This window comes from Carassius gibelio, chromosome A19 (assembly GCF_023724105.1).
Source record: "Carassius gibelio isolate Cgi1373 ecotype wild population from Czech Republic chromosome A19, carGib1.2-hapl.c, whole genome shotgun sequence".
In the NCBI taxonomy this organism is placed as follows: Eukaryota; Metazoa; Chordata; class Actinopteri; order Cypriniformes; family Cyprinidae; genus Carassius; species Carassius gibelio.
In genome coordinates this window covers 6143006-6170582 of record NC_068389.1, presented here as the reverse complement: position 1 = coordinate 6170582, position 27577 = coordinate 6143006, and the positions used below count along the sequence as shown (strand labels likewise).

Genomic DNA, 27577 nt, shown 5'->3' with positions numbered 1-27577 from the left:
CATTCACAGAACAATCTATATAACTTTAGTTACGCATTAAGAATTAATGTGAATATTAATTTTTAGTCAATTCTGCAAGACAGACTTTTCAGGATAGGAGATGGAATAAAAATAAGCTCCTAAATCTAATGCTAGATTCTGGAAGATATATTCCTCAAAGCGTCGTACAAGAGTCACTCAGAACCCATCTGTTCATAAAGCCTATATATAAAGTCTCAATATATAGTATTTCACAATATTTCATGCTATTCTAATTAAGTCATTTTTGGGATCTTTTAAGTCTCTCACAACCTGACACTTTGTAATTCTGGAGACTCCAGGAAAGTTGCAGCTCTGAAAAATGGTGGGACTGTAGACTAAATGCTCCCTGATAGTTTCACACCTAATTATTCACTTTAATTCTTAATTATTTTCCAGTTAATGTGTTTCTGTTCTTCTCCACTTGTTTTTTTTTCTGACCCCTGTTACCCAGTAAGCATTTTACTGTCCAGTGGTCATGTCTTAACTCTGCAATTACAGTACTGTACTTATTTTGAATTTCTCATGGGGATCTAATAATTTTGGATTTTCAGTCTGAGTTAAACCTTTGTTTTTGACTCATTTTATCAGTAAAGGAAAAATGGCTAATAATTCTTCACACCTGAATATACAGAGTTTTTTTCTTTTCCAGTCTTCATGGTCAACTACGTATATATCACACTCATTGCCTTTTCTAGTGCAGCTCAACCAATTTACATCCCATTCGTCCGTATTTGTGATATCACAAGTCCTGGAAAATATTTGTTGTAGTCCAAACAAGTTGTTCTTTGTTTTTTTTCTAAAATGTGACTTTTGTTAAATAAAATTATCCTATTGAATTGGACTTTGAGCTTTGAATCTTTGCAGAACTTTTTTATGCTGAAACAGCAACATTACAGACTAACTAAAGTTGAAAGTGTGAAACAACATAATAGCACTCCTTTAATATGCATTATTAAGCAGTTAATAAATACAGCTATAAATGTTTGTTCTTGAGCACATCTATAAAGTTCAATCATTGTATTTTCATACTTTTTTAAGGATCTTTTTATCATTTATAAATTAAGTTATTTACAAAAATGAAATATAAACAAATGCAATATATATATATATATATATATATATATATATATATATATATATATGTATATAATGTACTGGCTTTCCAATGCCGTTGCCATTGATAATAGGAGTAAGCAAGTTTAGAACACCTACAAACAAGAGTCCATGCAGACGGATGTAGATTCATAACTCTTAAGTTCAGATAAATGTCATGTCATGTCACAGGATGTCATAGGTCAGTATCAAATGAGTTTGAAATTATTATTTGCAGCACAAATAAGGATTCTTAGGATGTTTTTAAATCCCTAAAACTGTCAGAAAAGGATAGGCCTAAGATATTTCTTAAGCTGTAATGAAAGGGGAAAAAAACACCACCATTAGCAACAACAAAAACAATAAACATTTAAAATACTGATTTTTTTTCCCCCTGATGATTAAAGAGATGATTAGGTCTCTCTCTCTCTCTCTCTCTCTCTCTCTGTCTCTCTCTCTGCCAGATAGCCCCTCCCCTCCCTACAATTCACACACACTGTCAGTCACCAAAAATGCAGTCAGTCACCAACCCCCTCACACTCCCCCTCCCTCTTCCCCTCCCTTCCCTCACACAGACAGAGTGGCCAGAGTGAGATCATGTTAGTTAAGAAGTCTGACAGTTTTTAAATTTTCTGTTGTCCATACAGTGTTGTAAAGTCGTGAAACTATGCATATTTCCTCAGAATGATTTGATCTCTGTATGAAAAAATGCTTTGAAATGTTTGGAAGCTGCACTTTAAAAATACAAGCCAATTAATGATTCCCTTTTTTAGTTCTGTGTTTGTTTATTTTTTTATTTTTTTATTTTGGAAGATAACAGCCTTTAATCTCCTCAAAATAAATGTGCATATAAACTATGAACAATTTAATTATAGCTGTATTTATAAAATGCTTAATAAAATATTAATTTTGGGAGAAGGATATATAAAGCATGAACTGGCTATTTACTAATGCTTAGCTAGGAGTGCAGCTATTATGAAGTGTTACCAATGCATTTACTAATGTTAACAATTGAGAAATTATTTTAAAGTGTTACCAAATCCTTAAATAATTTAAAAGTGTTTTGTTATGATTTCATTAACCTTTAAGCATTTGTGAAATAGTTCTGCTTGCATCACAGCTTAGTCTTGATCTGTGAGCTGAACAGTTTTACTGTTACATCCATGAGATTATGTAAATTCAAATAAATGTCATGTCACAGGGTGTCAGAGGTCAGTATCAAATGAGTTTGAAATTATTATTTGCAGCTAAAATAGGTATTTTTAGAATTTTTTTAATCCCTGAAACTGTCAGAAAAGGATAAGGCCTAAGATATTTCTTAAGCTGTAATGAAAACAGCACAATTAGCAACAACAAGAAAAAAAAAGATATGTTTAAGTCCCTCTCTCTCTCCCTGTCTTGTCTGCCACTCACCTCACACCTCACACCTCTCCCCCACTCACACTCACACACACACACAGTCAGCACGCACACATTCCTCACACAGAGTGACAGAGTGAGATCAGATGTCTGACAGTTTTTTAATTTTCTTTTAATCATACAGTGCTGTAAAGTCATGAAACTATGCAACTATGCATTTCTAAATGAAAAATGTTTTTTAAAGGTTTGGAAGCTGCAATTTAAAAATACAAGACGATTAATGTTTCACTTTTTACTGTTATTTCAAAAAATCACCACGACAAAACCGTTCAAGCTATCCAAAATTCATTCGCAATTTAAGTTCCTCAATGTTTTTTCTTAATGTAGACAAAGTTTGGTGTGTATAGTGTACTTCCCCTGGGAGGAGTATGCATTAATTCACAAAAGAAAATTCCCAAAAATCCATATTCAAGTCAAAATAGCCAACTTCCTGTTGGTCATAGCTTATGACTGCGAATTAGAAAGTTGTCCGTCTTGATAAGAACAATTTATGTACCAAGTTTGGTGTCTGTAGCTAAAACTAACCCCCCCACTTTTGACAAAAGGTGGCGCTATAGAGTGCCTCTTCCACGCCCTTTTAAAAGCTTTTGCCATGGTCTAGCTATCTTTAATACTGATATCTGTTTCGAGTTTCATGTAAATCTGAGCTAGTTATTTGCCTAAAAATCACCAGAACAGAACATTCAAGTTTGACACGTTGCCATGGCAACACTATATTAGATATAAATATCCCCACGACAGATTTTCTTCGGCCGTGTTTTGTCATTATTCTGATGAAGTTTGAAGCAAATCAAGTAAAAATAAGATGCTGAATTCAAAGCGTTCTGAAAATGATTCACTTCCTGCTGCCAGTTGGTGGCGCTATAACTTTGACTCCTAATAGTCACATATATACGATCGGTATCATACAACGAACAAACCAATTAAGTTTGATCAAATTCAGCAAATGTATGTGGATGTTATTATACATTTCCTGTTTCTCATTTCTCGCCATAATTTCAACGCTTCGCCACGGGCAAACCGTTCGAGATATCAAAAATCTCTTCGCAATTTAGCATCCCCAATGTCTTGAGATCGTGTTCACCGAGTTTTGTGTTGAACGGGTGGAGTTCCTCAGAGGAGTATGCCCGGCCCTAATGGCCGCAGGTTCCAAGGTGTGTGCCAATTTTCAAGAGTTTTTGAGCATGTTAAGGGCCCCAAAAGCCCCCGAAACCTTGAAGAAAAATAATAATAATAATAATAATAACAAATAATCCTAAGGAAAACAATAGGGCTCTCGCCCTCCAGGCTTGAGCCCTAATAATCATTATATTGGGATATGCTGTTAAACTGGTACAAATTTACTCACAGTGATACAAGTAAGCAATTACATAAGCCATGATGTGGCTATGAATATAACTGAAGCAGTCAACAACTTTAGGCATTTGTTTAAGTGCAATTTCTGCTCAGCTCAGCTACTGACTTGTAATCAAAATGGATAGACATGTCTAGAGGCAAACCAATCCCAAAGAGTTTCATGAGAAGAAATCCACTGGTCATGGAAACACGGTTCACTTGGCCAGCCCTCTACGCACACCTTGGCAATATAATCGCCATTGAAGAGTAAAGTTTGTTGTGTACTTCCCAAACTGATAATATTTTACACATACACATTCTTCCACCAAAGCTCATTAAATATCTGAATGCTAACATCAGTCAATCAAGCATTATATTATTATTATAATTAAGCACTATTTAATGATAGAATGTTAGTGATTAGAACGTGTGCATGCTAGCAATAGAACCAACGCCTATTTTTTCACGCGACACAAGCGTGTTGGAAGCATTTCCAGGCAAAATAGGATAGGAAAATATTTTTATATGTCATTTTGTACACAAATACATATTAATCCATGACACTTTGATGTTTGAAACTCTATTGACATAAATTCATATAAATGTAATTAAAAAAATAAATAAGTAATTATCGATTTTCAAATATTGCACCTGTCAAACAGTCTATTTTGCCGTCAATACTGTTGACGGTGTCGTTTATCAGTAGGCTTTATATTTATGCTCAACATGAAGTATAGATATTGTTGTCATGAAGACAAGAGCCTGGTCTGTCAACGGTCTCCCTGTACAGCAGCAGTGCGCCAGCGCCGCATCAGGCGCGCTTCAGGTGTGTAAAGACACAGAAAACGCGAGGCTGCCGCCACGCAGCCAGTTTGTCACCGGCCTAACACCGGAGAGCGCCAGGATGTTTTCCTCTTTGGTGCACATGCATCGCATTTGTGCTGCCGTGGTACACCATAACGGTTTTGCAAAGTGAACAAAGGGCCATTTTATTTGGCATCTGTTTAAAGTATTTAAGGTTTCAAAATGTATGCTAAAAATAAATTCACATTAATGTGGAAGTTTTTCCTATCTCTCTCAGTTTTAATATAGTGTTGTATATTGATCTCCACTGAAGGACTGAGTGCTTTTGTGTTTGTGGACATGAATACACAGACCAGGGAACATTCAGATCAGGAGCCAGTCTTCAGAGAAGTTAAGTTATTCCCAGAGGTGTACAAAAACATTGTGCTGGTTTTTAAAAGGCTATTTTGATAATTACTTTTACTCCTATACTGTGGAAAAGATGGAGGAGTACAGACATTGATAATAAGAAATGTTTTTTAAGCATTAAAGAGACTTCTTTCAAAATACTTTCGGCCACCAGTGTAATGATTATGGAGGTGAGGTTATGTGCAATGTTATCTAATGATAATAATAGAAATGTTTTGGCATGTGTTGGACATTTCCCTTTTGATTTTGGAATTTTGGTCGCACAAATTATTTATAGTAAGCCACTCTGGACAATAATGAGCAATAATTAAACTGTATTGCATTGTGATGCATTGCTCTGTCTTGGTATCTTAACCCAGGGCCGTAGCTGGGGTTAGAGGGCCCTGGTGCAGGTTGTACAGTGGGCCCTGTTTGAAATGGTTTAATATGTACTGTATGTTCGTTCTATTTATTTATTTGTGCGATTTACACAATGTTTACCTTTTTTTTTTTTTTTATAGGTGTCCAGAAACTAATTTAAAATAGAACTGCATAGTCTTCACTGTAAAATAAAATACACAGTCAAACCAAAATGTATTCAGACACCTTCAACATTTCTCACACTATCAGAGTTTATTTCTTATAGTTTAGATAATAAAATATGACAATAACTCTGAGTTAAACTGTGTCGGAAAACAAATTCCTCTTGATAATGTCAGATAGCTTTGATAGAACGATATGCAATGGAATTAGGGCTGTCACTTTTGTGGTTTTCTTTTTTCAACGTCAAATAAAAGACTAACGTAAAGAGAGCACTGGAAACGCACAAGTCAGCAATATTTCTTATTTATTGGCATGAAGTTTCGTGCAGAATAAACAGCAACAGGAGTGCAACAATCTCAAATAAATATATATGCAGAGGGGACGGCTGCCATAACAAAAAAGAAAAACATCACTGCATGCTTCAACCCAGCTGCATTTAAGATTTAGGCAATTCAAAAATCTCCAAGATTATTTTAAATAATGATTCAATCCATTTCAAACAACTGTTCAAAACATGAAAATTTAAATGGACTTGAGAACAGGCCATGTGTGTTTTTTTTATTGAACGTAACCGACACTAGGCAGGCATAATGTAATGCGCAAAATAAGGCCAGGAAAACAAGTCGATAAACATTTTCGGGGTCCAGAGCAGAGCGTTTTTTATTCACTATATGTCCAGCTGTTGAGAAGACGCGCTCCGACCGCACTGATGTCCCAGGGACACTCAGGTACAGCTGCACAAGGTGGGGGTATTACTGCCAATTTCCAGCACAAAAGCCAGTCGCTCTCAGCTTGCAATGGCCCTTTTCATATCTCATAACTCGTCTACTGCGCCGCGAGACCTCCAGATGCGCGTAAATGCATCTACACTGAAATCATTCGCGCCAGACGCTATATTCGCATTTGGTGTGAACGCAGCATAAGAGGTTGCTTTTGACATCACTGGGTCTTACAGGATCGTAAAATTGCTGGTATTGTTTGTCTAGCTCTCGGAAGGCATACTGCACTTTCGGATTTCTTGATTTTCTTTTTCTGCTTTTTTGTGAGTTTTGTTACATCTATTTTTTATTGTTTAATTATTTTAAAATTAATAGTGTACATATTTGGTTAAAATCACTTCCCTATTTTCCTTTTCGAAACCTTTTTTAGTTGGTCCGATCGACTGTGCAATCGATTTTCGAACTAAAAGTGACAGCCCTAAATGGAATCAATCATAACTTCAGACAACTGTCAGTATGACAATATTTACACAACTATCAATACGTTGTTGAACAGTTACCAATGCTTAATTTTGTTCAGTCTGTGGTGTGAAAAGGTTGCATAGCAATTAAAGAACACTTAAGCAAAACCTGGTCAGGTCCCTAATTTATTATTATTATTATTATTATTATTATTATTATTATTACTACATTTCACTGGTAGTCTACAGTATGAAGAACTTTTTGGAATAATATTTCACAGATCACTGTATTTTGCTATACTCACTTACATTAATGAACTAGTGTCTGCACCCAATAGTAAAACAATATAATCAATTCTATCAGATTTTTGGATTCACTGTGGATACATTCTTGTTAAAACTACAAAATAATTCATTCAAGAGCAGTGAGTGATTTACTTTAATTTTACTTGGATTAACTTTAAGGGGGGGGGGGGGGGGTGAAATGCTATTTCATTCATACTGAGTTCTTTACACTGTTAAAGAGTTGGATTCCCATGCTAAACATGGACAAAGTTTCAAAAATTAAGTTGTACGTTTGAAGGAGTATTTTTGTTCCCAAAATACTCCTTCCGGTTTGTCACAAGTTTCAGAACGTTTTTTCGAGTATGGCTCTGTGTGACGTTAGATGGAGCGGAATTTCCTTATATGGGTCCTGAGGCACTTCTGCCGGAAGAGCGCGTGCTCCCGTATAGCAGAGCACTGAGAGCACAACAGACTTCACTGATCAGAGCGAGAGCGTCGCCAAATGTCACAAAAGAAGTGTGTTTTTGGTTGCCAGGGCAAGACAACCCTGCACAGATTACCAAAAGAGAAACAGCATTAAGGGACCAGTGGATGGAGTTTATTTTTACAGAGCATCAACGGAGTTGTGCAAGTGTTTGTGTTTGTTCCCTGCATTTCGAAGATGCTTGTTTTACAAACAAGGCCCAGTTTGACGACGGATTTGCACATCGTTTATTTCTTAAGGATAAATCAGTCCCAACGAAAAAGGGTCACGATCGTGTGTTGGAACCGCAGGCGGTGAGTAAAACTGCTTCAAATATCTCTGTGTTGTTAACTTAGCTATCGGCGCGTAAGCACATCAAGTAAACAACATGCGATGTTGTCATCAAACTGCACTTTCCACATGTACAGCTTAAAAAAAAAAAAAAAAAAGACGACAAAGTGGAACTTAGTCATTTTCCAAAACCGCTAAGCAAATATATACAGTTTTAGTACATACCACATAGAGACGCCTTTGTTGATGCTGCTCTTGTTAAATATCAGCCTCTGGATCTGATTGTGGATCATAAATAAACGGCTGAATCTGACTGTAAGCCATGGTTTGTTTTGGATGATGGTTTTTCCCTCACGATAATGTCACAGTTTCCAAACACTCTCAACGCAAAAGCCTACTGGCGCTCGTGATTCTTTAGCTCCGCCCACACATCACGCCTCTAGGCCCCCTTTTTTTTTCCGGGAAAAATTGGTACAGACCATCTTTCTCTTATAAATATAATAAAACTAAAGACTTTTTGGAGTTATGAAGGATGCAGTACTACTCTATAGGTACTCAAGATTAACAGGATATTGAGTGAAAACGAGCATTTCACCCACCCTTTAAAGACACTGACAGCAGAGCTAGTAAATTAGGTGCGGTCACTTTAAGAGACAATGCATCCATTATAATGAAACACATCCGATTTCTTTCCAACTCTTTACTTAAGACATGACCACAGCCTTTTTCGAAACACACTTTCCAAGACGGGTATTTTGACATATTTTGTATGTATTTATTGTCGGTACAAAAGCAAGAAGACTTTGAGACGCGTCTCCGCTCCCTGAACACGAGAACACCGCGGTGATGAATTGAGCTCTTTCACTTTGTTTCCCTATTTAAACTGCGATTTGTATTTGTTCGTTCATGTGCAGGAGGACGCGAACGTCCTGAAGGAGATCTCGGTTCAGTGTTGTTCGTGAGGCGCGGCTTTCTCGTGCGCACCAAACACAGTGCGCGAATAACCAGCTGCTCAGTTCAGCTTCACCGCATCTTGTGTTTGAATGCTTTTAACTTTTTTGAATGTTTATAATTGGCAAGCCAACCTGATGTGTTGAATGCAAGGAGCACGTTATAAAACGTATTGTTAAAATACACATTTCTGTTTTAATAAATGCTCATATTAAATTATAGCATAACACATAAGTAGGTACAAAAATAATCAGTGATACATTTGCGACCCCATAAAATTTAGGGTCGCAATGGCATTTCAAAAGGTCGCATATGTGACCATTTTGGTCGCAGTGTAGTTCCCTGATATATATATTACTGATTAAATACTACTCCTACTACTACTCCTACTACTACTCCTACTACTACTCCTACTCCTGCCACTAATTACAATATACAATTAATTGATAAGCTGCTGGGTTCATGAATATCAATCACGTTGTTTTCTCAAACTGATTTGCTGAAATCAAAACAGGGACACTAATAGTTGAGCGCCAGCCAATGAGATTGCAGTCTGTGCATTAGCTCCGCCTACTACAGGTGAACCTGGCATATCTTCTACCTGTTCTTATTTTGACAGGGAAATATAACAAGAAGAATTGTTTACATGTAGTGCGTTATGTCAGATTGTTCAGCGAGTGAAAATATAACCTTCTACTCGCGAGTAAATCTAGAAATGTATTAGTCAGTGGCAAACAATATAGGCCTAGACATTAATCAGTCACCCAGAGTGAAGATTTAGTTGCATATGCAAGTGATTTACTCCCAATGTAGAGGGCTGATCATGTAAACCTCATATTGAGAAGTCACCTCATGGATGGTTTGAGGATCAGTCATCAGTCAGCACAGAATAAGGATGTGCAAACCATGCATGACGACATTAGTGAAACCCTATCCTACTAATAGCAGAACAAACAGATTACATCCGCCATTATCTTTACTCTGTAGCAATCCAGCAGTCATTTACAAGGAGCAAAGAGAATAATAATAAATGATCAATTAACCACTGACTACACTCAAAACTACACTTTTCTGAAGATAATGCTTATCAATGCAAACACATGACATAATAATAATACTCAAGTCTCTCCTTCCACAAGTAATTTGGATGTTTTTGGTCACTTTATGGTGGGACAGGAGAAAGTCTACAGGCTGAGACATCATGTGTGTGTGTAGCACAGATGAAATAAAGATAAAAGATTCCTCTTCAATCCCACTCTGCGCTTTGACCACACACAGCTCACACGTTTACCAGATGCAGACAATGACACGAAGGGTTTCTGCAAGTTTTATTGAGGTAAACTGAAAACGTGAAGACCTTTTAAAGAGCAAGTAAAGAATCTAAGGAATAAATTAAAAGTTAAAAAAAAAAAAATATTTTCAAGTGAAAATGTCTAGAGATACGTTTAATTGAGTCAGTAGTAGTTATTTGTTTAATTGCCATGTCAGCATCTAAACCTATCTTCATGGCAAAAACATAGTTGGGATGATACAAGAGTTATATAAACTTAAAAGAAAACCAAGCAAACACAGAAATAATGCAGTTTAAATTTTACAATATCTGTATAATAAACAAGTCCCTGAACGAGCTTACTTTATAATGAAGTTTTCTACTTGCATTAAAACAGGGACATTCCAATCTACATCATTGTTCAATGCGGAAGTAAGTGGTTTTCTGTGACTGTGTGCTACTTCCGTTTCATTAGCCGCTGTAAGGAAATAACAAGAAGAATATCAAAGTGCAGTAAACGCTAAAACTGTACGCTCAGCTAATCAGTGCATTCATAAGCAGTTTGCTGTTCGCTTTACAAAACACTGACTGACTAAAACTCAGACAAACTCGTTCAATAATTAATCAAAGTCCATTATAATGCAGATTTCTATCTTTTCAGTATGGAAAGCAATAAAGCAATCCAACAGGGCCTGAATTTCATTTTGGAAAATGGAGGGGTTGTGAATTCCCCCTTTAGGTGGCTCTAATGGGTTTATTTTATTTTTTTATAATGTTGTTGATCCATATTTACATTGTGAGGAAGATATTTACAAATACTTACAATTTATTTAAAAAAAATCTAAGATTTAAAAAATAAAAGTCAGTAATAAAATAAAAACACACTACTGACAAGCAATGGCACAAACAAATACAACAACAAGATATAACTAAAATTAACTGTGCTTTACGTTTTTCAGGTAGGTTTAACAGTAATATTCAGGAACAGAAATTGAGCGGCATTTAATAAACAGAGCCGTAGATCACTGAAAAACTACATAATATTGTGTTCATTATCGCCTTTGAAGAATACGCAATATGAACGTGATATTGCGTAGCTTGTCAGTGATCTATGTCTATTTAATGCCGCTCCATTTGAAAGCAAGTGATGGTGATTTAGCGGTAATCACAGAACCACATTTACTGACTATTTTGCATGATCATATCGTTAGATAGATCGCCCAGCCCTAGTATTATTTTTTTCATGCATGACCGGGTATAAACCACATTTTCTACTGATCGAAGGAGGAATAAGCTACTGCAGTAGATTGACTCAGAATGCCCTATTTTACTGTCACGAGTGAATATTGTAGAAAAATTTAACTCCAAATAGTGACAAAACACGACCCATTAATACATGTTAATCAACGCTCATTTATAATCAGGACGTCGTCTGATAATATCAACATGCATGTACAGTAGATGCATGTGAGCGGCAATGCGGTGGTTTTGGCTAGATTACTTTTTTGTCTCATGCAGTGCACTGCCTGTGTCTGAGTAACAAACAAACAAAAAATATTAACAGACAAACTATGCTCATATGTATAACTTCAAACAGTCAGTCAGTGTTTTGTACTCATTTATTGACTGTACTCATTTGTTACTCATATATAAATTTGGCCGTTTTCGTGCAAAGTTGCACGCTCTCAGATGCGTCTCTATGTGCGTGCACTTTGGGTGTGAGGCGGCTCACAGATAGGGTCTCACAGTCACAGAGAGTGCAAGTGCTGAATTGAGCACTTGAATTTAAAAAAATGTAAGACTCAAAGCCATGTGTAAATGTTCGCCTTACAAGCACGGAAACTGCGGAAATCAGTAGAATTCTGCATAATCCCCGCAATCCCGTGCTGAAATTCAAGCCCTGTCCACAACAGCATAACGTACACTCGTGTACACTTGTACACTCTCCCTAGAGTAGGAAACATGAGCAAACACATGACAGCCGGTGCTATGAGAGTCTGTGTGCAATGTGGACTGCAGTGATATGTTAATCAAATAAAAACCATACCCAAGCACATAATTGAGTGAAACGTCCCCACAGTAGAGAAACTGTGGTCTGCTGAAGGCCCGTCAAAAATGAGACCGAACCGGACCGACTGGTTGTGTAAAGTGACCCAGTGTCACTGCAGTGTTTACATAGCTGTGAGAGTTTAAAGTACAAACTAGATTTTTAGCTCAAGCCAGCAGCACACATGCAAACACACGGCACAGATCTACTGAAGCGACCTGTTTTCTATGTATCAGTGTTTGTGGAGTTAATTTTTTGAGTGCAGTTCGACCAAGAGTGTATTTTACAGGGGTATTGGGGGTGGGCGAGATGGATAAAATATCATATCACGATTTTTTCAAGAAAAATCAGTTTCAGGACTTTATCAGGTTTCTTCTTCATGTTCGGTTTGTAAAGACTATTTTGCCATTACTGAGCCTTAATACAGCCATAATAATGCCCCCATTTAAAAATGCAGTCCTACAAAATAACAAAATATAAAGGGGGAGGGGGGTACCATTTAGGACCAAAGTATATTTTCAAGCATATTTTAATCAAGTGTAGATTTAATGCAAGTGCAGTGTAAGAACATTCAACAAGACTTGCATTCAATTACAACCAAAGCCGTCTCATCACAAAACAAACATTGGTTTAAAAATAAATCTAACATTGGCAACAGCTGACAGCTTATGATACACAGATCCTCTTTTTGAGGTAGTAGCATCTAACATAATGTATACAATAAACAAAGAGATGAATATCAGGTTAAAACTAGCTTAGATGAAAATCTAATTTTAAAAAAGGTTAAAAAAAAAGTTTCAAGAAAAATATTAACTTGGTCTAGTTAAATAAATGTAAGTGCAGTCAGAGACTTTAGCATAACTCCCAAAATAAACAAGTAAACACAACACTCAAACACCATAAAAAAACAAATGTAAATTAATTGTTTTAGTGTAATGCGAGAACCAAAACAAATCAACCAAAGGTGCAAAAATAATTCTGAATGCTGACTCTTGTAAACTTAGCACTTGCAGCTTTTGAACATTACTTTTACCTTCTTAAAACTTACATCTCCTTGTAGAAGAACACAGAATATGACTGATCACACTCTTTATGTGGCTTGAGAGTTGGCAGGTGACTTTGTAGAACCAGTGCTGAAGGAAGCAGTTGTTGCTGGAATGCACAAGTACTTTCTAGCAAGTTGGCTAACTATTTGAAAGTTTGCCTCTTGAACTCTCTACCATTTCAGAGGATCCACCACACTTTCTGCATTTGGTGTGGACATGTAGCCTTTCAATTCCCCTTCTATTGTCTCTTCTAGAGAGAAGGAAGCTGATCCTGCGGCTGCAGATGCACTTAAAGCACCACCTGAGGTTTTTAAAAAGCTCTGGCTTGTGTTCCCTCCATCTTGTCTCTGTCTATGTACTGTGTTTTGAACCTGGGTTCGACAAGCGAAGCCATATCCAGCAGGTCATCACTGGTGGGATCCTGGTTTTACATTGGACACTCTCACATAGTCCTCACCTGAGAGTGCATCAGTCAAGTCTCTCAGTGGACTCAGTGGCCATGATAGTAATATTTTTAGCACAATGCCTTTATGTAAAAATTAACTTATTTTGACTGGCTACTTTTATTTTGACACTGGTTTTACTCTAATGAAAGGGTAAAATGCTTGTGAAGCGACGTTGTTTATTTATTTATGTCCTCATTACTGCAAGCGTCACACGCTTCAGTCTATGTAGTAAACAAACCCGCACTTCTGTGCCATTCAATCATTCACACAGAGACGTGCAGAACACGCAGGATTCAGATTTCAACCAACTTTTGTGGCATATAATTTACAGATACTCGTCCATATGGAGATTTGATTTGATTAATTAATGCTAACTTTGACAAATGCCGTGACTGTCCATATTTAAATTTAAGTTTCATTTTTATGTCTGGATTTTGAGACTCCGTCTGCGTTTTCTGCTTCGTGGAAATCATATCGCTGTATGCTTCAGGATCTGGGTCGACCGGGTCCTCGGTACCACCGGTACTAAAAGAAACCTGGTGCAATGACATTTTAATATTTTAGTACCAACTTGTTACCGAAGTATCGGGTCTTTTGACAACACTATTGTGTTGCCATCTGAGGTGTGAATCTTACTGCAGCATTTGCAAATAACTGTTGTTTGCGCCCTGTCTTTTGGGGAAAATCCAAACCATTTTTTTTAGGGATCCACTGTCACTGCGTTGTTAAATCTTACTGAACTCGGGAGCAAAGTATACGAGCCTGGAAACTCTCATCATGTAGCACGCACCTAATTTTTTATCCTTTTTTTAATACTTTTCTTTTATATATTTTATATTTTATTTTATGAATATTTTACCTCAAATATTAATATTATTCGCTTCCCTGTACTAAAGAGTAGAGATGCACCACTTGCAATTTTCTCGTCCGATTCTGACTTCTGATTTTCTGTGAATAAATACTATTTAGTTGTTTAGGTTTGTTATTTGTCCAAAAATTACAATAACATTTTTAGAATACAATTTTTTTTTGACAGATTCCTAAACTATTTGTGTTTTCTCTTATGACAGGTGGTCTAATAAATTGTTAAGCACTGTATGTTTTAATATCATTCAGTTGGTGCATTTGTTTTAAGGATATTAGTGTTTTTTATTTTATTTTTTATTTTTATAAAAAATAAACAAAACAGGGGTTTTAATCTGATTAATCAATTAATAGAAAAAAAATTATAATCAGCCAACGGTCCCACTTTATATTAGGTGGCCTTAACTACTATGTACTTACATAAAAAAAAATAAGTACAATATACTTATTGTGTTCATATTGTATTGTAAAACACTTTTGCTGCTATTGAGGTGGGATGGGGTAAGGTTAGGGAGAGGGTTGGAGGTATGGGTAAGTTTAAGGGTGGGTTAAGGTGTAAAGTATGGGTCAACAGTGTAATTATAAATGAAATTAAAGAAATTAAATACGGATGTAATTACATGCCGTTTTTTTTTAAAATATAAGTACAATGTAAAAACATGCATGTACACAAAAAGTACATTGCACTAAATTATTAATTAAAATGTAGGTACATAGTAGTTAAGGCCACTTAATATAAAGTGGGTCCCAGCCAACTAATCAATTATCTAAATAATAGTTATTTGAAGTCCTATTTTTAATGTTTTAGCACAGATAGCCACTAATTTTTTGGTATTTGGTACTGGTTTGAGACCGAGCGTGGCTTGTGCGATCCACTAAAGGTAAATTTGATTTCACCAAGTACAACATGAACCAGGATCAATATCCTTGTTAATCCTGAAACAACATTCCAATCAACCAATCAGAATTGAGATATAGTTTCAGGCTTACAACCAAACTTAGGTGCTTCTATGCTCTTGTTAATCAGCTATCATTTCCCACTGATTTTAGGAATAAATTATGTGTAGGGTTAGGTTTAGGGGCAGGGATTGGGTTAATTCTATATTTTTGGACAATAATGTTGATCGAGGGTCATCAGAAGATGTGGTGGTGCACGCGCTTTTGGTGAAAGCGAGAAACCTGCGGGAAAACTAAAATACTGCACAGTACAAGCACTATTTTACTGATGCGAATGAGACAGAAGAGAGTGAGAATGAGCTCTACTAAAGAGTTTAGACTTTCTCTGAGTGCTTCGGTCTGCTTCAGTCTGCTTGAGTTTTTGATGAGTTGAGAGATGTCAGGAAATCTATTTGTGTACGTGTGCAAGACAAGTGTGAGACAAAAAAAAATATTTTAGTTCTGGCTCATTAGAGAATGATTTGCATTAAAATCTTAGAAACTCATCTGGAGGATATAGTTGAACACCTTAAATGTATATATATGCTGAATATGCATTATAATTGGATGAGATCAGAGCTCAGATTTTTACACTTTTTTTGTATGAAATAAGAAAAGCCAAAACCTTTCTTCAGTTTGCTAGTAAATCACACATAATCACAGAAGTAGGTCAGTTCCATATGCTAGAACAATAATGGTACATTTAATGTACTGTATTTAAAAAGTAGATATTTACTGTTGTTATTAAAAATAAATTGTTTATGCAGCTTAGCTCAAGCTCAGAGCTTTACTGTCAAATCTGTGTAAACAATAAACAAAAGAAAAATAAACATATGGACATGAAATATTATTAATAACTGCCCTTATTAACGCAAAACAAGAGTAATTCTGATTAAATGGTCGTTGTTTTTAATGTCCCCAGTCCTACCAAATCTGCTTCTGGAGGCCATTTATACTCACAAATGTATATTTATTCATGTATGCTTGGTTCTATTCAGAACATTTATGATTAACTAATCAAAATAACAAAACATGACACATTGCATCGTAACTAAAAGAGGTACTACAAACCAGACGCAGTCAGCACTTATTTAAACTTAGATATCTTTTGAAAAATTATAAGTGTATTAATGGTCACATTTGATCAATTTAATGTATCCCTGCCAAATAAAAGCATACATTTCTTAAAGAAATAAAAAAAATAATAATAAAAAAAAAATAATAATAATAATAATAATAATAATTATAATAATAATGATAAACTTACTGACCCACAAACTTGTAAATAGTTTTGATTTATAGCAAACACTGCCCATTTATTGTATTTTCATTTATTTATTTATTTTTCTGTACCAAGTAGTTTTATCTCACTGCATTCAATTTATTCTACAAACTTCGGTAAGAACGCTTATTTTATTGTGACATGGTGTAAAAACACAAGCTTTTATTTTAGGGGGAAAAGACCAGTGTAAACATTCTTTAGGTATAAATTCTGAAAAAAAACAACAACAAAAAACACATACCATAACACCTTGTGCGAATCCTCTCATTAGCCATTAAAAGTTTCATGAGTTAACCATCAACTGAGAGCATGAGCCCAGGCGATTAAAATGACATCACGACAGCGGTTTCAGGACGCTCACGGTGCACTTCAGCATCCTAAAGAGCATCAAGAGCTCGGACCTGAACTAAACAATCCTTCATTCATTGTCACGTGCACTGACAGGATGAATGGAGGCTAAATGGGACACAGTCAAGCTTGAACTAGGCCATCTATTGAACAAAATCACTGCAACCGGACACATTATGATTTATGATTAACCCAATGCGAGTCCACCGAGCATTCAGATGGACACCACCAGCAACAGAGCCACACTGCATTCAGTTCCACAGGACTTGCCTCTCAAACCTTCCCTGAACTGTGAGTCTGGAGAGTCTGCTGTCTGTGGATGAAAGGGTCTCCAGCAGAAAACAAACCCTGAGGCTGCTCTTTCTCTGGGTGCACCTGTGCCTGCTGAAACTTGTCCAGCACAACAGAAACCATGTGGGGAATGCCATGAACTCAACTCTTAGTCGAGAAACTTCATCCCAAACTGACTGAATCACAATCACGAGGCTAAAGCTCAGTCCATATATGTAGCTTATAAATCAGTGCAAATGCTGACATGTTGGAAAAGTGAATCATTTAGCAAATGCTAACCTGATTCAAAACGAGTCACTTTATCATTAACTAAATTTTATGACAACTTCATTTATACATATATACTTATGGCCGTTTTAAACGATTTGTCATGTGTACCCGGGTCTTTATATTATCTTCTAAACTGTTTATTGTTAGGATTTCCTTGTTTGCTGGTGATGTTTTGAAACAGTGCAACAGGTTGTTGAGCTATTAGCATTTAGCGGCTAATTATTAACACCAACTCAAAACATCAAAACACCTATTTTTATTGTAAGGTCACGACATAAATAAAAACTTAAAACACATTTAATGTGACATTACCTGTGTGGATGTATTAATAGAATCCCTCCATAAAACTTTTCTGAATCCGTGAAGAGTTGTAAACGCGGGTTGACGTTAACCTCGCGGCTGTCAGTCAAACTCCGTCAGGTCCACAAACTCTCGAAACGAGCCGAGATGAAATCAAGATAAACATCTGAAATGTTCTTGGATTAATATGTCCTGTACCAGAGCCCTCTCATGGCGCTGTTGTGGGCTGAGTTAACCCGATGTCAGCTGTTGTTTATCGACTGCAGCAGTTGTTCACTGTCAGGTTTCCACCGTCTCTGAGTCTGATCGGGCGAGGGATCACGGGTTGCCAGGTGTCTCACCTGAAACTCCTCCTCCGCGAACCTGCGGCGGTTATTATTCCCACAGCTGACAAGTCTCGCAGTTCACGTGACAAGAGAAGCGGAACTCGCCTGCAAGATCACGAGGTTGCCAGGTTGCAACAACAAATTGATATTTATATTTTAAATTTAACTTAAATCATAATATAACTATTTTACTTCATTTATTTATATATATTTAATTTTATATAATGTATTTTTATTTGTAATTAAAAAAGTATATTTAGTTATTTATTTCTGCTGTACTCATTCTTCTCATCATTACATAAATGTATTGAATTCCTTCTTTTAAATTTGCTCTTTACCAGTATATACAAAAATGTAAATGAATTATTGGCAAATAAATGATTTGATCCCTGTATTTTAAATTTCAACTTGATTTAAATAAAAATGCAGCTGTTGTGTTTTTTTTTTTTTCTCTCTCCACAGATTTCTCTCTCTCTCTCTCTCTCTCTGCCTAATTTATTTCTAAATAACAGATATGAGCTATTCTCCAGTCTCTGTCCAACATTCACGGGACATCAGTGCAGGAGGTCAGGGGTCACCAAATTCGGCCCTTGAGGGCCAGTGTCCTGCAGAGATCAGCTCCAACCCTGATTAAACACACCTGAAGCAGCTGATCAAGGTCTTACAAGGTAAACTAGAACCTTTCATGCAGGTGTGTGTTGAGGCACATAAGAGCTAGACTCTGCAGGACACCGGCCCTCCAGGACCAAGTTTGGTGACCCCTGCAGGAGGGCATCAGATCTGCCAGCTGATGTGTGGGACGGGTTCCACTAGTCACGTGTCCCATCTAGTGGCCATATTTAATACTGCAAGCCAAAAAATAATTATAATTTGAGAAGCGTATTGCTAATTTATCAGTATCCACTAAGTGTATCTATACATTCTATAATGTTAAGATTAATGAATACAGTAGAGGAGTCTCCTCTCTCGCCAGCTCAGGGTTGATGGTAGGGATCTGGGTGTTGCCTTAGTAGGTACAACTAAACAGATTATGTTTCTGTTATTAATTTGGTATGGTCTTAATTCTTATCTTCAGACATTTAGTATATTATGTTGTATTTAATTCGGTATTCAGCTTGCAGTTGATTGTTTGAGAATGACCATAGCCTGAATTGCCTGATGTGTACAGAATATATTTATCTAGTAATTCACATGTTTTGTTATATTTATTATTAATATCGTTATCATATTCCACTAATTCATTGTGAATTAAGATGAAGAATTTACGCATCAGTATTATGACCTAAGGTTATTTACAGTGTTTCATGGACTGTGTCTCACCTTGCATTTAGAGCTGTTATCACACATATCTATACATAAATTAATACAAGGCTCGCACAAGCATTTGCTTTTCCAATGTAATCATTTTGTTTATTTATTTATTGTGCTCATCTTACTCTATCTCTCTCTCTCTCTCTGAAATAATAAAAGATGAATTCCAGTAAAGCACAGTTTCCTCTCTAGAGTTTCCAGAGGGGTTTTCCCAGCTCAGGGGGAAAAAGAAGAAGAAGAAGAAAAAAAGAGTAATCTCATAATGTTTAAGAATAACAGATATGATAACCAAGACACAGAGATTTCAATTCTTATATTCAATGTACTGTAGTATCAACACAACTACTATTTCATGGATCAAATTAAATAAAGAAATAAATAATAATCTGATCAAATCTTTAGAGGCCCAATAGTTACAGCCAAATCTCAGATGTCCGATGGTACTTAGGTGATTTGTTTAAAAATCTGAAAAAGTGCATGTACAAACGTCCCATTTGAATATAAATCAGAATTTGGTCAGATTCAGATCATGTGAGATTCATGCGAATGCATTAACCCGATAGCCATAACCAGATCAGCCATATTCAGGTTTCTACACGTTTGCACAAGATAAAAGGCATATGCCCATATTAATCAGAAGTTTCTGGCATGTAAATACATTATTCAGAATATCCACCGGAGCTGAACATTCATTATTATTTACACATCTTGGTGACATTAGATACAGATAGTTATGTAAAGGCAAAGCTGCTAAAGGACATTTGACGTTTTGGATGATTTTTCTGCATTAAACAAAAAAAAAAAAAAAAAAAAAAAAACTCTTACTCTTCATTTTATGATTACAGCTTGTATAACCAAATAGCATAGAGCAAGATGATGTCTTGAGAATATGTGGAGCGAGGCCTGGGTTATTTGTGTCTCACAGATGAAGCACAGGTGTAGGTTAGATAATCATCCTCCAGTGAAAATCTCTTCAAATGAGGAATCTGTGTCATATGCCCATGTACAACTCTGTGTGTAATGTGTGAGTCAAAAAGTATGCATTTTTCTCTCCAGACATGAAGGTAGTGTTTTAAATAACAACTGGGTCAAAGGCAAACAGCTCCTAAAATAAAAATAGAAACGTATCCAGAATGATTATGTTCATATTATGTTTATCATTGTAAAGTCTGCAGTTGACTCTAGATGGGGCACACTTTCACTTAAGCTAAAAAAATAGCCTCATGCTTGGGTGTCATGCTTATCTGTGAAATCTATAACCGTAAGTCACTCTGAGATAAAAAAACAAAAAAAAACAAAGCAAGCATGCTTTATTTATAAAAAAGAAAAAAAAAGATATTTTAAGAGTTAGTAGACAAATGAAGGAAAATGAAGCCAATGAAGTGCATGAAACATCTCTAAATACAGCACATTCTGACAACACCCGAAATATACACAATGCATGCTGTTTTAAACAGCCTGTCCCACCAGGATTTGACTGAAAATCAGTGTTATGAGCAGTCGTAAAAACAGAGATTGTTTTTTTAACAGTCTGTCAAATAAGCCTCCTGTTGACCTTCTGTCTATAAATCCTTACCAAGCTATTAACCTACATTCTTTTCAATCGTGCTGTTATGGTGAAAACACTCTTATTCATATGTGTGTTCAAACTCTGTTTAGTCTTTTAATTCATGTGTAATCTTGTTAGATAAGCTGGCTCCCACTCATGTCATAACTTATCATAATTTTAATGACACACCGTATATAACCTTAATAAGCACACACACACACACACACACACACACACACACACACACACACACACACACACAGACTTGATTCCCTTTAATGATTCATTGGGGCTTTGCTTATTTGTAGTATTACCCAAAGCCAAGTTTCCAAGGACCTCTACAATTGAACAGGTACTTCCCTATTTCTAAAGAACAGAGAGAATAAAGCTGTTATTGCGAACAAACCTTTGATGAGGGAGGAATCTTTCTGGAAACTTTTTCCATGGACGTAAAAAGGGAAAGTGTTTATTTAATGATCTTCTCAACACGTGTACTGCGGTCACAGCTGGCTGTTCAACCCTTGGACAGATGCCGACAACCTTCTGGATAGGAAGAGACATTTTTAAAGCGGTCATTTGATTTGATTTGATTTCAAGTTTTCCTTTCACTTTGGAGTGTTACAAGCTGTTCATGAAAAGATAAGATCCCTAAAGTTTCAAAGACTAAAGTCTCAAACGCGAAGAGATATTCTTTATTAAAGTTAAGACTCGTCCACGCCCTCCTTGTTTAATCACGCCCCCACATGTCTACATCACTGTGTGGGAAGATTTGCATAACACCGCTCAAATGTTTACACAAAGAAAGAAGGATTGACTTTGATCCTGGTGCCATGTTGTTTTGTTGTGAAAGTGAAAATACTTTGTTTGGTCTTCCAAAAGAGAACACAACTAGAAATCAGTGGTAAAGTTGTATTTTTTATTTAATTCGAATATTCAGATGTGTGCAGCATATTTTACGGAAGGCTGTTTCCTGAACCTGGGAAAGTATAATGCTGTCTACCCTGAAAAGGCTGTTCTATAAAGTGAGGTAGTTCCAAGTTTGCAAGGACAGTCTGGCGCTTCTGACTCTCAGCCTGTAAGTACAGTTTCATATTAAAAGAATTTGCCATTGATAATTCATACGCAAATTTTGAGCAGGGTAGAGTAGCGCTTCATTTTTGCCGTTTCTCCGATCACAACATGGTTTTATGTTAACATAAATAATAATAAATGTTTTCATTTAAGGGATGTAACATTTCCGTCACATGATTGAGGCATTCGTCCAATCACAAAGCACTGGATAGCTGGCCAATCAGAGCACACCTCGCTTTTCAGAGCAATGAGCTTCGACATGTTTCAGAAAGGGAAGAGAAATAATAATGTACAGTATGTGGAACATAATGTGTTTTTAACCTTAAACTGCATAAACACATTTCATTACAACAAATACACAAAATAATTTTCTTTTAAGCAACGTAATATGATGTCTTTAATATTTGTGGTTGAAATATTTGATTGGTCATCTCAGTTATTTTGAGCGCTATTAGACCGCAGAGGCAGACCAGGCTGAAAATCTTCAGGCTGTCCCAGATAATGTGATGTAATCAGCAATCGTAGTATTTATTCAAGCTTTTTTTTATGCCAGGTTGGAGTTATACGCTGATTTTCTGTCATGGTCTTAGGACCCCCTGAATTATCCTTGTCCACCTCATGTATAAAACTCTAGCTCCGCTATTTTACATTTTACATTTATGCATTCATAATTCATAAAAACATTTGAATTACACTGCATTCTGGCTATACATGTTTTTACCAGTATGTGTGTTCCCTGGGTATATATAATTGTGGAAAAGGTTTCAAGATCCAACGATACTTTATCAAATTAAAAAAAATCATTGTAAAGAGCCACTCATGATTGGATATATGACATTCCAGACGTATTGGGTAACACAGTTTTAAGTAAACAAAACATTCCTCAAAGACTTGACAAGAAGTGATTTATCATGAACTTGTAAAAAACAAAAAACAAAAAAAAAAAACCACACTGACAGAAATATATCAACAACCACAGTTCATTGCAAATCACAGTTTAGTCACATTCGATATGCTCATTCGTTTTTATTACAGTGTATTGTTCATGTAGTTGCGGTTTTGTTTAGCTCAAATATTAACTTCTTTGGTGATAAATGGTGCGTTCACACACTTTCAGTTTACAGTGTGAGATGTGAAAGCAGATTTATCAATATGTATCAGTCTAGACTCCTAGACAGGCATGAAGCATTGTCCAGGACTGAAGTACAGTAACTATTCACTGTTAACAGTGCTGTTCAATCCAGGACTAGTCATAATCTTTGTCTAAAACTACTTTGAGGCTTTCGTGACTCATACATCTAACGTCAGTGTCTGTGTGTAGCTGGAAAGAAAATAGGGAAAGTCTCCATTTGTGATCGCCTTTTCTCTTGACACAGTTCCCAGTCTGAAAATAATAAATAAGGGGAAGTGAATACAGCAGACAGTATTTAGCTTTTTCTACATTTAACACGCTACTGTAAACTAGTCCTCGAGAAGGCCTATCTATTTCACAGCAGAAAAATAATTATTGATAGAGCAATATAAATAAAAGGTACTAGTGTGATTTCACTGTTATATCACAGAATGAATGCCATGCGGTCTTCCATGCCACTGACGGAGAGCAGGGTATTTTTCCTGAAGGTTCCTAATAAACCGGATTCAAGAAAGAGGTGATAACCTGCAACATGATTATTCAGAACAGAACAATGACCGTTTGACAACTGTTACATCCTCTCAGTGATAAACTGTGATACTTTAGCCAAAAAATACACAGAATGCAGACTATATTTGAAACTAGCCCTCTGACAGACCCCTGAAGAGTGGGCCGCAGATACCAACAGACAGCATCCCAGGGAAAATAACAGTCTGACAGATACTGTACAGTAGAAAAGCATGGTCAGGGTTGAGCCACACATTGATTCCCACTGAAGTACCTGCCTTTGTGTTACATGCAGACAGATGAAAGCGATATGGAGCACAATGGGAACTAGATCCATTGTGTTTCATAACAAACTGTGTCTTGCATTGTAAATCACATTTTTGGTTTCACAAACAATGTAAGCTCTTGTATTTGTAAGAATGATTTGTCATATTTTTAGTATGACCACATAAACAACAGGATACGCTTGATTTATCTGATGATCATTTTCCTTATTTGATTCCAGTCTCCATTCAGAGTATTGTGCAAAATTCGGCTAAAAACATTCACAAAAAATAAATAAAATAAAATAAAATAATAAAAATAATAATTAACATATATATATATATATATATATATATATATATATATATATATATATATATATATATATATATATATATATATATATATATATATATATATATATTTATTTTTATTATTTTTTTTGTCCCAAGAAAATGTCTGAATAGGTCAGTGTGGACAGAAACTTCAGTATTTCATTCATTTCAGAATTCTGTTGTTTCCTGGCAGGACTTTGTCTAGAAGTAAAGGCCATCATACTGATTGTGATCTGTGGTTACTATGTTTTCTGTAACCCATGATATTTTAAGCCAGCTAGAACTCAGCATTTACTTTTTATATATGAAATGTAATAATAATCACTGAATGCATGTACTCATAGAAACACCTGTATCACAGACGCTGTTTGAACTTGTTTTTCACTGAATTACACATGAAAGATTGTTATGTATTATACAATAATACATTGTAATGCACACACACACACACACACACACACACATTGCAAAACAAAATAGCTTGCCAAAAACTCCTCAGACTTATTCTTTCTTTCTTTTTTTTCCTTATTAAATTATTTACTTGGTGCTCCCCACTGCTCCAGGTGTGTGTTCACGGACACGGTGTGTTCACTTCTCACTGCTGTGTGTGTGCACTTGGATGGGTTAAATGCAGAGCACCAATTCTGAGTATAAGTATTACCATACTTGGCAAATATTATTACTTTCAAATAAAATTAACATAACATATAATAATAAAACAAAAAATAATCATAAAATTAAGTAAAAATAATAAAAAGTATACTAGCTGCTGGACCTACTGATGATCAATAAAATAAAAAAAGTTTTTTTACTGATTACAAAATGCAAAGTTTTTAAGGAGGAGACAGTGTGCAGAAGAAACTATTAAAGGCTGTGTGTTCCAAAAACTCTCAAATATGAGCAGAGGGCTTTGGGTAGTAGATGTCATATACAAAGAAAAGTTTGAAACACAGATCGACTGCTTGTAGTAGCGTCTTCTGTTCCATCGCCTCCCCGTTTAAAATAACAATCTTAGGAGTTTTCCTTGTCACCAAGCACCAGGACATGTGGATTCTGTCTTGTCTCGTGATTCAAGTTCAGCACTAATTAGTGCCAACCTTAAAAGAATAATAAAAAATAAAAAAGGATCAGTTAACATGCATTGTGATGATATTTCATTGATACACTCACTTTACAAATAAGTGAATTTAAATGAGTTAAAGCTATAGCGAATTTAAATTGGTTAAAGTGATAATTCACCCAAAAATGAAAATTCTGTCATCATTTTTTGTGATGTCTTCTTGGAAAATATATAAAATATGAAATATCTTCTTGGAATGATTTGTATTGTACAACGTGTATCTTGTACAAAATAAATAAAGGTGACTTGATTTCACAGGGCACTGTAATTTTAAGTGTTGCTTTTAATTACAGGTTGAATGTCAATGAAGGACCGCTTCATTTCCGTGTATGATGTGCACAGCATTTTTCCATTAGTGTGGTATGGTGCAGACAGCAGGAAGGGTTTAAAGACAATTTCTGCACAAATACCTTTAAATGACAAAAGTACAGAGAAAGCACAAGTAAAAAAAAAAACAAACAAACTAAGCTCACAGTTTACATTTTTACAGTCTTTGTGGGGATCTACTATCATTTGAACTAAGACACAGACTAAACCAGTTTTCACTCCCTCCAGAAAATTTGTGGCAACATTTGCAGCTAATGTGAGTAAATTTTAACACCCTTTACCCTTGGACTTGTAGGGATGAACAAAGGTACACCGTAAATGAAAGGAAGCTTTGTTTGACGGAATGTGGCAATACACTTATTTCACCTCATTTGTCTTTTTTCATAATTTTTGAAAGTCATAGGTTTAAGTAAAATTGAAATCTTATGTATCATTAATTTAAATAGGTTACTTACCTTGAAATGCTTCAGTTATCAGGCAGAAATTATATTATATATATATACAGCAATTTTTCCTTCACGAAAAAGTCCATTGTCTAAAACATAAGTATAAACACATTTACAACACATTTAAAAAAACGTGTCAATCAATCTAGCTTCATAAGAGAAAATGCTGTAATTATAGGGTATTCTAATAGATGCATAACAATATTCAATATGAATAAACCATTAAAACACTTTTACTGTACAATTAATTAGTGTTGGTGCACTAAGACGAATATGGCTTCTGTTTTACGCTCCCCTCCTAAAGGTTGGTTGTAGGAGTAACGTTTAAATTTGGGGCACTAGTATACATTTTCGCTGACAATGCGAATTGCCTCACTACTGCGCGCTTTTCTATCATCTGGGTTTTGGACTTTATTATAACAGAAAATTGTAGGTTCATTCAAACGATTCTCGCGGAGTCTGTTGTCTGTCACATGACTGATGTGTGTGAGGCTGTGAGCTCAGCTAGCATAGACAGTAAAAGAAATGGACACAGCGACCCCATTGGAACTCAACTGAGACAAGTGAAGCCCGTTTTTAGCGCTTTTTATCACTTCCGTTTCTGACGCGCAGACTCAAACTAAGCTTGATGGCGTCAGCAACCTGTCTGACAGATGTAAATCTTCTAGGAGCTGTGCGTGCAAACTGCCATCGTTAATCTTGCAGAGACGGCGAGCTTGAGCGGGGAGTTCTTTGGCGTGAGTGAGCAGGAGTAAGTATTCTGATTAATTATTTTGTATAGTATTTTAAAATGTAACGCCAGTACGCCATATTAAGTTAATTGCCTGCGAGCTTCTCCTCCTGTCTGTACGGTAATGCGACAGAGAGACGAGTGGTTATGACGCAATCGTTAGCCTATTTTTACAAATACTGTTTCTACGGGGCCATAATGTAACATAGAAGGTAATGGAGCCCTTTATACATTGTTGTGTATCATTAGAAATAAATAATGGACAAACAGAGTCTTTAAACACCTCAGATATAAAGTTATTTGCTGTCAGAGTGACGCCAAAATGAATGGGAGTCAATGGGAATGCTAACGCAAGTGAAGTTCTGCTACAAGATGGCGGCACCCGGCCGACTTCCTTGCTGCCTGTCAGCTAGTCTAGCTGTTTCATTCACTGGTCCAATCCGATAAATGGTCCGTTCGGCTTTTCTAGCTTAATTCTAATGATTTCGTCAAACTTTCATATTTCACCAGACATTTTTATTAACTTTAAGTAATACTTGTCTAAAAAGTTTTGCAGCTAATCTTTTAATGTATTAATGCTGGCGAACA

General features: G+C 35.9%; 1 protein-coding gene across 5 annotated transcripts in view; it reads right to left on the bottom strand.

Moving 5' to 3' along the window:
- LOC127935201 (phosphatase and actin regulator 4A) overlaps window positions 1–18304 on the bottom strand; it is a 51760-nt gene extending 33456 nt beyond the window's left edge. The window contains exon 1 of one of the 5 annotated variants that reach the window (XM_052532871.1): window positions 17884–18304. The gene's annotated coding sequence lies outside the window, so the exon portion shown is untranslated. Of the gene's footprint in view, window positions 1–10404; window positions 10617–17883 lie in introns of those variants that run through there. The other 4 variants (XM_052532875.1, XM_052532872.1, XM_052532874.1 and 1 more) reach the window with 4 other exon arrangements.
- Window positions 18305–27577: the final 9273 nt, after the last annotated feature.